Consider the following 11,850-nt stretch of genomic DNA (forward strand, 5'->3'; position numbering starts at 1 on the left):
CAATGTTTCTATCTCTCTCTCCCCCTCTGAAATCAATAAAAATATATTTTTTTTAAAAAAGAAAGAAAGCACTTAGCACACAGTGCTGAGCACAGGGAATGAGCTTCGTAAAAATCATCAATACTACAGACATGAATTGTAGCACCTGGTAAATCCCCAGTCTGCCATCTACACCCGTTGAATATGGGTGTCCTGGATTGGGGACCTATTCCTGGCATGTTTGGGGGGTTCCTGATCTTCAAGATGCCTGGTCCCCTCATAGGAGCAAGACCCAGACCGCCACTCACCTAGTAGGAGTAGCTGCTGTGCTCACAGCTGAGGTGCTGGGGGCACACACACCTGTCTGGGAACCACAGGTGCACGTCGCGGCAGGCACAGCTATGAGAGTGGGCAGGGCCCCACGGGGCCGGGGCCGGTGCCACTGCGTGGAGATGCAGAGACCTGGGAAGTGGGGGGCCAGGCAGAGCAGGTGGCGGCTGTGCTTGGGGTAAGTGTGCTGTGCGCTGAGCAGGGTGAAGGAAACAGATAAGGAGGCCTAGGATCTGCACGCCCCATGTCCCTGCTCCCTGTCCCAGTGCTTCACATCCCAGCCTGCCTCTGACCTGTTGCTTCACCTCGCTAGGGCCCAGCACCCCCCTCCCTAACATGGGCTCTTTAGGACTGGCCTCAGACTTGTTTTGAGGAGTGTGCAAGTAAAATAAATTGTCTGTGGCAGTGCCTGGCACATCATGAGCCCCGGGTAAACGTGACCTATTGTTCTTCCAGAAACAGCCTCCAGTCCGGTACCTTTCCGGCTTCATGAGCACTGTCCCACTTCTCCCTTACTCCAAAGCTTTTGAGGGCTCCCTACTGCCTAGGGGTCAGATTCATAGTGACTCTAACATAGGGCAGGGCATGGTTTTAGGGGTGTCCTGACCCCCAGGATGGTCCCCTGGAGGCTTTCAGTGCCTGTGGGTTGGGCAAGGGAGTGGTGGCCCCCAGAGAATGTGTCTTGTTCCTATTGCAGCTCTAATTTTCAAACGTCTGATATCCAAGCTCTAGGGAGTCAGCAAAAGCTGTGCTGCAGGGAAGGAGAGCAGGATGTTTGGGGGACAATCAGAAAGGTCTGAATATGGACTAGGTTTTTCATGATATCAGGGAATAGTTATTTAATTTGTTAGGTGTGAACAAATCATGACCTTTTTTTTAATCCTAATTTATTGAAGGCTCATGCTGAAGTATTTACAGGTTTACACAATGTCTGGGATTTACTTTACAAACATAAATAAATAAGGTGAGGAGTGAGTGGATAAAACAAGATTAGCCACAACTTGGCCGTGGTTGGGCTGCCTGATGGATACAGGCGCATTTGTCATACTATTCTCTCTACTTTTGTTTATGTTGGAAAATTTCTAGACTTAGAATTAAAGTGAATAAAAAAGAAAGAATTGAAGGATGTTGTATAATAAAACTTCTTCCATCCTTGGAAAAAGAAAATCTTGCGTTTGAGTCTCACAATGTCCTTTATTAGCTGTGAACAAATGACTGACTACCTCTTCGAGCCTCAGTTTCCCCAACTGTAAGAGGAGAAAAACATAGTTGTCTCTCACTCACAAGGTGTTTCTGAGGAGGTGACAGCAACAAGCGTATGGAGCCCTCAGCCCCACGCTGGGACAGCGAGGATGCTCAGCAAGTATTAGCAGCTGTTGGATTATTATTTTGGCATCTCCGGGAATTAGAAAGGTGGGCCTCTCAGGTCAGGCTTTCTGAGAGTGGAAAAAAACACCCAATCACTTGACAGAAGGTGGGGAACAGCACAGGGTCACAGAGTAAGCCCAGGGGTTGTATTAAAATTCATAGCAATCGGTAGAGCACAGGCTCTGATGGAGGCTGGGGAGAGTCTGGAAGCTCCTGCCACCCCAGGCTTTGAAACGTGGGGAGTGGCTGAGAGCACGCAGGAGTTACAGAAGTGTTTTTGTCTGTGGAGCATATGGATGAGTGCCCATCCTGCTTAACCGTGACTCGGCGCAGGAGGAAGAATTCCGCCAGCGCCCAATAGTGACGTTTGCAGCCTGACAGACTGTGGCATACGTCTACAGGGCAAGCAGGGAATGCGGTCACCGTGCCCAGCCAGACACAGGTAGATCACTGACACAGCTGGATACATATGGATCTGGGTGGATTTCACTGTGGCAGAGGGCACAGGGCCCTGGGGTCCTGCAGGAGCCAGCATCGCCTCCTGGCTGACGGTCCGTCCCTCCTCACTATAGACCGGACACGCAGCCCCACAGTCATTCTCACAAACCTTGCTTGCCGGGGTCTTATCTGCATCTACTAGGGTTCAGGAATCTGGAGAAAGAGCTGTGACACAAATCAATAAAGAGACTAGACATGAAATACAAATTTGGGAGGCATTTTGGGGAGCCAGAGGAGGCTTAGTTCTGGTAACTAAGTCCTCGAATCTCCGGGCCCAAGGCTTTTTATTCCCACAGTTTGCCCTATAGCAAAGCAGATATACATATCAAAGGTAAAGTTTTGTAAACAGTAAAGTTTTATCAGGTTGGGGGAACTGCCTTCAGCTGTCTGGCAGCAGGCAATAATGCGTAGATCTTCAGCCCTGCTGAAGCCCCAAGGTCCATCAACCTTTTGATGAACTTCTTGCATCTATGACCTGGTGGAATTAGCCTCCAGCACTTGCTCTTCTTCTCCAAGGTAATGTGGGCCTCAGCATCACCCCTGGAGTCACTGTTGCCCTTGAAGGTGCCACAGAGCCCACCTGTGGCAGGCTGAGGATGAGGTTATAGGTGAGGTCTGTGCTGAGCCACAGGCCAAAGCCAGACTGTGGCCTGGAGGAGAGGCCTTCCAGCCCACGACAAGCCTGCAACCCATTCGAGCTTGCAGGAGCAGACAAAGAAAGACTCAAAACAGGACCATGTTGGTTTGTTTTTCCGTGTTGCTTAGCACACAGTAGGTGCTCAAATATATGTGAATTATTATTTTTTAAAAAATATATTTTATTGATTTTTCAAATACTTTAGTTGTAATTCCAGTTTGAGTGAGCTTCCACCTAATCCACTGCCCTCTTGGATCTCCCTCGTTAATTTTTGGCAATTTTAATATAATGTGCCATGGAGAAGGCTTTTTTTTTTTTTTAATATATTTTATTGATTTTTTTACAGAGAGGAAGAGAGAGGGATAGAGAGTTAGAAACATCTATCAGCTGCCTCTTGCACACCCCCTAATGGGGATGTGCCCGCAACCAAGGTACATGCCCTTGACCAGAATCGAACCTGGGACCCTTGAGTCCACAGGCCGACCCTCTAGCCACTGAGCCAAACCGGTTTCGGCGAGAAGGCTTTTTTGATTGAGATAATTAGGTGTTCTGTTTGCTTCCTAGATTTGAGGATCTAGCTTTTCTCTATAGTTTTGGGAAGTTTTGTCAACTATTTGCTTGAATAGGCTCTCTGTGCCAATCTCTCTCTCCTGTCCTTTGGTACACCCATTATTCTTATACTAGAGGCTCAATGCATAAAATTCATGCATGGGTAGGGTCCTTAGACCTGGCCAGCAATCAGGGCTGATCTGTGGGGCGACCAGCAGGGCGATCGGGGGGCCCCCACTGGCACCTGCCTTGGCCAACCTGGCACTGCACACTCGCTGGCCCCACCCCCTGCCACTGCTGCCAGTCACCTCCTTCTGCAGGGCAACTGGCGGGGCCAATGCCCCCTCCCCCCCACCCTCCCCCCACCTCTGCTGGCACCTGTCTTGGCTGGCCTGGGGCCTGCGGGCTGGGGGCAGCTCCTATGTTGAGTATCTGCCCCCTGGTGGTCAGTGCATATCTTAGTGACGGGTCGTTCCATCAGTCATTGCATATTAGTCTTTTATTACATAGGATTGCTCTTTCTGGTGGAGTCAGAGAGTTCTTATTGAATTATTTAATTTTTTTTACTCTCAAGGATTCCTTCTGTATCATTTTTAGATTTCTATCTTCAGTATCACTAATTCTTTCCTCCATCTGATCAGCTCTATTTCATAAGCTTGCTAGTTCATTCTTCATCTCTTCTATTGAGTTCTTCAGCTACAGAATTTCTTCTTTTTTTTTTTTTAAGTCTCAATCTCTTTGGTAAAGTATTCCCTTTGTTGATTTTATTTCTGAGTTCATTAAACTGCCTATCTGTGTTTTCTTATATCTCATTGAATATTTCCAGAACTGCAATCATCTTTTCTCTGTCATTTAAATCCCATCTTTCCATGTGTTTACATTTATTTTCTATAAATTAAAAGAAATAATTTCTTAGCTGCCTTGTTACTTTGGTTATTCATGGTATTTGATGAATTATTTCTCTGACTAAGCATTTATGGAAGGAAATCTGCTCTTTCTTTAATTCCAGAAGGAGGGGCTGAAGTGCAAATTTTTTCTTTTCTTTTCTTTTCTTTTTTTTTTTTTTCCCCACTGCTCTAGCCTCTCAGATCTCTGTAGGTTTGTGGAAAATACCCTGTATTCCATGGGGAGGTGGGCATCTTTGTGATCAGATTGCCTTGTCTCAGGGAACTACCCCTGTGGGGCAATGCAGTTGGTGTTGGAGTTCCAAGCCTGTGAAATCCCAGTGCTATCCCCTGCAACCAGATGATATGGGCAGTGTAACCACAATTGGTAGGGGCAGGATGAGGTGGGAGAGCCCAACTGGTGCATTTGTGGCTTTGTACTCCTACTAATGGTGACTGCCAGACCTCAGCTGCTTCCCCTCTGTATCTCCACCCCATGGCTGGGATGAGTTGCAGCATGCTACTGTCACTCAGGAAAAAATGCTTCTTTTTCTCCAGTTTTCAAGGTTGTAGATAATGTGCTTTGTAGCCTGACACACTTCTGCGGCTTCTTTGGGTGCCCACTGCTAGCTCTGGAAGGATGAGGGGAGGGAAGTGCTGGGAGTGTGAGGGAGGGCAGCCAAACTTGTTGGCTTTGTTTTCCTGCCTGGCAGTGGCAGTCACTGGACCACCACGGCTGCACCTCTGCACTTTGTCTCTCCCTAAGTCACTGGGTTTAGCCACAGCATCGACCAACCACACAGGCAGGAATACTCACTCTATCTCTTTGCTACTCTAGGCGGCAGGGAGTGCAGGCAGCATCTTGATTCCTCCCCTCTCCTGAGACTCACAGTGAGCTTTGGATCTCTGCTCTTTTTCCTTTCCTCCTCCCTTACTTGTTCTGACTCACCCACCTTAAGATGTTTCAATATGTGGATCCTCAGATGTGTCTGTGTGTTGAGCAGGGAATCCTTTGTTGAATTATAGCTGTTGAAATAGTAGTAACTTCAAGGAGAGAGACCAGGGTAACCTTTCACACTGCCATTCCTCTGACATCCTATCCTATATCTTTTGACTGGAGACTTAATCTATTTATATTTAAAGTGATTATTGATATTTACATAGTTATTGCCATTTTATTATTCATATTTATGTTCCTTTTTTTCATTCTTTTACTTTAAAAGGTCCTTTTAACATTTCTTGGTTTGGCAATGATTGAGTCCTTTAGCTTCTTCTTGTCTGGAAAGGTCTTTATCGCTGTCATTCGAATCTAAATTATAGCTTTGCTGGGGAGAGTAGAATTGATTATAGGTCATTTGAATATTTCATGCCAATCCCTTCTGGCCTGCAATGTTTCTGTTGAGAAATCAGCTGACAGTCTTATGAGAGCTCCTTTGTTGGTAACTAATTGCTTTTCTCTTGCTGCTTTTAAAATTCTCCCTCATTTTTTTTTTCTCCTAGCTGGTTTGGCTCAGTGAATAGAGTGTCAGCCAGCAGACTGAAGGATCCTGGGTTTGATTCTGGTCAAAGGTAAATGCCAGGGTTGTGGGCTCGAAACCCAGTAGGGGGCATGCAGGAGGCAGCCAATCAATGATTCTCTCTCATCACTGATGTTTCTATCTCTCTCCCCCTCTCCCTTCCTCTCTGAAGTGAATTAAAAATATATTTAAAAATAAATAAATAAAAATCTCTTTTTTTTCTTTAACCTTTGGCATTTTAATTATGATGTGATTTAGAGTGGGCCTCTTTGGGTTCATCTTGTTTGTGACTCTCTATGCTTCCTGAATTTGTATGTCTATTTTCTTTACCAGGTTAGGAAAGTTTCCAGCCATTATTTCTTTAAATAGGTTCTTAGTCCCTTGCTCTCTCTCTTCTCCTTCTGGTATCCCTATGATGGGCATGTTGATACACTTGGTGTTGTACCAGAGGCCCTTTAAACTATCCTCATTTAAAAATTTGTTTTTCCTTCTACCATTCTGATTAGGTGTTTTCTGTTAACTTGTATTCCAAATTGCTGATTTGTTCCTGTGCTTCATCTAATCTGCTTTTGATTCCATCCAATGTATCTTTCATTTCAGTTATTGTATTTTTTTTTTATTTCTGACTGGTTCTTTTTTATGTATTCTGCCTTCTTTTTTAATATTTCGTATCTCTTTGTTGAAGTTCTCACTGAGATCATCTATTCTTCCCCTAAGTTTATTGAGCATTCTTATAACCAGTGTTTTGAACTCTACATCTGGTAGATTGCTTGCCTCCATTTTGTATAGTTCCTTCCCTGGAGTGTTGTCTTGTTCTTTCATCTGGGACATGTTTCTTTGTCTCCTCATTTTGGCTGTTTCCCTGTGTTTGTTTCTACATATTAGGTAGATCTGCGACATCTCCTAGTTTTGGCAAGCGTCCTTGTGTAGTAGGTGTCCTGTGGGGCCCAGTGGTACCGTCTTCCTGTTTACCTGAGACAGGTGCCCCAGGGGTGTCCCTTGTGTGAGTTGTGTGTGGTCTCCTGTTGTGATGGAGCCTTGATGGCTATTGGCACGTCAGTGGGTGGGATTGGCACATCAGTGGGTGGGCTGACTGGTTGTGACTACAGAGGACAAGCTATTGTGTGGAGGCTGGCCCCTTGCTTTAGCAGGGCTCTGGTGCCTGCTGAGTCCACCCTTTAGGTGTGTTTTTTGTGTGTGTGGCACTAATTGGGTAGTGCTCAAGTGTGATCTGAAGCTGGCCACTGGGTATGGTGGTTCAGGAGCCTCTTGGGAGGGGCTCTGGTGCAGGTCAAGGTCAGCTGCTACCTGTATCTGACCTAGGGCCACCTGATAGGTGAAAGGTTTGCGACGCAGGAAACAAGACACAGAGTCCAGGCCATGGAAAGGGGGGGAGGTTTTAATCTTGCGCTCCCGGGCGAAACTCACCGGTCCGAGAGTGGGCCAGGGGAGTTCGCGCCAAAACAGGGGCTTAGGTACTTCCTTTATACAGCTGTTTGGTGAGGGGAGGGTGGAGAGCATGAGAGGTGTGGAATTCCTGCCTCGGGCAGGGGTCTGGGAAGGCTAGCAAGGGTCTGGGAAGGCGCCAGTTATCTTCGTCACCATCTACCTTGCGGGTGCTTGCATGGCTGTGGTCTTTCCCCCCTGCCTTGACCTAACAATAGGAGTTACAAAGAATCTGCAATTTGGTGGTAGTTGCCTGTGCTGGGCTTAAAGGTGCCTTAGGGCGGTTATGCTGTGAACGGAGATTAGTTGCACTAGTGCTGAGCTTGAGGCCATTTGGCAAGAGGTACAGGGTATCCTGAGGCCAGCTGCTGCTTGTTTGGGATTTGTGGACCTTTGAGAGATTTTAGGAAAGTCTGCAGTATGGGGCCAGGACAGCCATTTGTGTGGATTATCCTCAGAAAGATCTCTGGTGTGCACTTGAATTGGGTGGTATGGGGTCTCAGAGAATCACCAGGCGGGGCAAGAGCAGTGTTAGATTAATGGAGGCTCAGTTGTGGCACCTGTCTGCACCTGCAGGCTGAGTTGGGGAGATCTCCACAATGGAACAATGGTGCCTGATAACACTTCTGTCCCAGAACAGCTGCTCTTGCCCTGATGCCAGATAATTCAGTTTCTCCCCTGACGTCCCTGCAGCTCATCTAGCTGCTGTTACTTCTCTGGAGCTTAGGGTGAATGTTTGTGAGTAAGTGTGCGAATGCCTCACGTTGGGCTGCCAGTTGTGAGTGTACCCCCCACGTCCCGCATGGGGTTCAGGGTTCAGGTTCAGGGTTCGGGCTCTGGAGGAGGCTGCACACAAATGAAAGAGACAAGACAAGAAAATATTAATTTGGGAATCGGGGGCCAAGAGAGGACTACGTTTTGCTCTGGCCTTGCGATCCCTTTTATTAAGGTTTGGGATCCACCCATAGCCCTTAGGCAGGCAATTTCCAGTAACAGCTCGATGATAGCCCATCAGCAAGGATTTACATAAGACTAAAAGGTGGAAGTTGCTTTAGCTACCATTGTCTCAACCAGACAGTGGGTGTATGGCTCTGACCTTTCAGAGCTCAAGGTCTCCAGCCTTCCCGCTTCCTTGTCAACACCTCTGCTAGTGAAGACAATGGGCAGCTTCCAACATAAGTGGGTCTGTGCTTGGGACCTTTAAGATTGATAGTTGCAAATTAGCCATGGGGATGTAAAATGCAGCACAGGGAATGTTGTCAATAATGTTGTAATAACTATATCATGTCAGATGGGTGCAGGACTTACCAAGGGGATCACTTTGTAAGTTATATAAATGTACTATGCTGCACACCTGAAACTAATATAATATTGAATGTCAACTGTAATTAAAAAAATTTTTAAACTTAAAGAGATATGGCCAAAGCTGAATGAATATCACTATCTAAGAATGAATTACTAAGATATATAAACAAATCAGAAAATGTATTAGACATGTATTACTGTCAGAATTTTATTATCCACACTAGAGGCCTGATGCAAGAAATTCGTGCATGGGTAAGGTCCCTAGGCCTGGCAGGCAATCAGGGCCCATCTGCAGGGCGACCCATGGGGTGATTGGGGGGCGGCACCGGCCCACTTGCTAGCCAGACCCCCTCCCCCACCCCCCACCCCCGGTCACCCTGCCACCACTGGTCGCCTCCCTCTGTGGGGAAACTGGCAGGGCGATTGGGGGGCTCCCGCTGGCACCCACCTTGGCTGGCCTGGGGCCTGCGGGCTAGGGACAGCTCCTGTGTTGACGTTTGGCCCCTGGTGGTCAGTGCGTGTCATAGCAGCCGGTTGTTCCACCAGTGGTCCCGCCATTCGGTCGATTTGCATATTAGGCTTTTATTATATAGGACTATAGCAGGTGAATCGTCCAGGCTGAACACGTTAGTGATAATTTAGTGTAATTCCTCTTCTGTCAGCGGCCGACGTGCTTCCATAGTCAGTAGTTCCTGTAGCCAAAATTTTTTCAACAGATAAGAGAGTTGGGGTCTGTCTCTGTTTCCTCTCATTGGGTCTGGGCAGGTGTGTGACTGCTTCAACCCCAGAGTAAAGCAGAAGTGAGACTGGGTGCAAAAGGCAGCATTTGCTGGAATGTTCCCTCCGGAGCCCTGAACCATGCGAGAAATTCAAAAGTCCTGGGACAGCCATGCTGGCGGGATGCGCAAGCCACTTGGACAGACACTGAGTTGGAAGTCCGAACTGAGCCCAGCCTTTGAGCCTTCCAGCCCAGAAACCAGGCTCGTAAGGAAGCTCACAATCCAGTCCCTGCTCACTGAGCCACACTCTGCCCTTTAGGTCTCCTAGATGAGGACCTGGACATCACGAAGCAGAGACAAGCGGTCCCTGCTGCTCTCGGTCTGACTTTCTGAGCCACATAATCTTGAGCATAATAAATGGTTGCTATTTTACACCACTGAGTTTGGGGCGGTTTGTTATACAGCAGTAGAACTGGAACAGCTGCTCACTTAATAACTGCAGGATTTAAGTAGTATTCCTTTTCTGCAGAAACAAAAAATCCATTCCCTCCTTACACCACTATTTGAACATTCACAACAATTATTTCTGAATATAAAACGAATGCCCATCACAATCATCGTTAACCATGGTGCCATTTTACTTTCAGAGTAACTGTTGTGAAAGGATAATTGCACATTTCTCCTTGAATTTGACTGGAGAATGCCAATTTATAAACCGCATACGGAGCTTTCCATTCCAAGTTGCACCCAGGAGGCTTTTCTATATTTGAAAGTGAATATTCAGCTATAAACATAACAATGAGTGCAGAGCCTTGCTGCTGTTCCTGATGTGGTTACAGTAATTAGATGAGACGGGCCAAATACTCTGGCTCAGAGATGCACAGCAATGACATGGAAGTGAGAGTTTTGATAGGCAGTTATTCTGAAGATCAAAATTCCAGCACTACTTCAAAGCAACCCTGTGGTTATTATTATTTTTCTAATCTCTTTGGGACTTCTCGGGGGTGGGTGGCAGGTTGGTGGGAACAGGAGAAAGTGGGGCTCGCTGACCCCTAGCATACAAAGGAAACTGGTGAATGGCTGTTGAGTGAATGATAATCTCCCCACCCCACTTTCCCTCCAAGGCAGCAATGATGCTGGCAGAACCCACAGGGGCCCCGATTGACATTTTCCCAGACTTTTAATGCCCAAATTTCGGACAGATACCCTGGAATAGGGCTACATTCCTCAGCTGCCCCAGGGCAGGGCCGTGGCCCCTTCAGTCCCCACAGAGCAGCAGCCTCTCCTCCTAGACCCCTCCTTCCTGGCCAGGCTGAGCTGTGTCCTCTCAGACGCTCCAGGACGTGATCTGCTCAGAACCCGCAGGTGGGCCATATCCTCTGAGTCCCAGAACTTCATAAAACACATGTACAGTACAACTTCCGGCTGACAATTACAAAGGAAAGTGTATAGTCACAGCCCTGTAACTCAATGCATTTCTAACAAAGCCACGTGACTCAGGTCTTCGATTACACCTCACACTGGATGGCCAGGGCTGCCAGCCACAGGCGGGCGTCTGGGAAAACTGCGGGGAGCTCTGCCAACCAGATGTGAGTTGGCACCTGGGTGCTCTGATGGACTAAGCAGGGTGGGGATCAACCATGCCTAGTTGGGTGTGCAGGGAGTGATGCTTGGAGCATTCTCCAAGATAGTGAGTTATTCAGAGGTGCCTTCCTGTGTCTATTAATGTTATAGAAAATTGTTTGGGGGCTTGTAGTTGATGGGCAAAACACTATAATTGTCGCCGTTGAAAGTGATGGGAAACCTGCACTCGATTAGCATTGTCCTGCAGAGTTTTTCAGCAACAGTGGGCAAGACTAGCCAAAAAGGGCCTTGATTTCTCACAGTTTAGAGGCAGCAGCGCCCCCTGGTGGCCATTGGGCCCCCACAAGGGAGGCAGATGCTCTAGAAAACACAGTGGGTGTCCGAAGCTGGGACCCAACTTCCAGCCTGGATGAAGGAAGAGGTGGGGTCTCGGGCTGTGCTCACAGGGCTGGTGCTCCTGTCTCCGTCCCACGTAGGGCCTCCTCCTGTGTTGGCCAAAGGTGGATGTCTTTTTTTCTACATTCATTTTTTTCTGGAAATAGCAACCCAGTTTCCTTTGGGGGAACACCCCCACACTCATGTAGTTCTTGAGGGTCAAACCTCCCTCCCACCTCATGGGTCAGGTGCACAGTGATTTGATAAGGGATGAGCATGTGGCCCCAATCTGTCCAGTGAGAGCAGGCCTGGGGCTTTTTTGCTATGGCTGTTGGGAAAGAAGCATTCCCCTCCCTCTGGCACTAAGTGGTCCATGGTGTGTAAACCCAGAGGTGGTTTTTGGGTTTTTTTTGGTGGGGTGAGGGGGTGAGGCACCTCTGTCTCTGCTTGTAGGGGAGGCTGCTTGGATGTGAAGCTGACCCAGAGAAAAGCAGATTTGCGAGGAAAACACACAGTTTTATATGTGTGTGTGTGTGTGTGTGTGTGTGTGTGTGTGTGTGTGTGTGTATATATATATATATATATATATATATATATATATATATATATTTGAGCAGCTGGATCCAACAGTACCTGCAGCCAGATGCTTCAAGGCATCT

This window comes from Eptesicus fuscus, chromosome 21 (genome assembly GCF_027574615.1).
Source record: "Eptesicus fuscus isolate TK198812 chromosome 21, DD_ASM_mEF_20220401, whole genome shotgun sequence".
In the NCBI taxonomy this organism is placed as follows: Eukaryota; Metazoa; Chordata; class Mammalia; order Chiroptera; family Vespertilionidae; genus Eptesicus; species Eptesicus fuscus.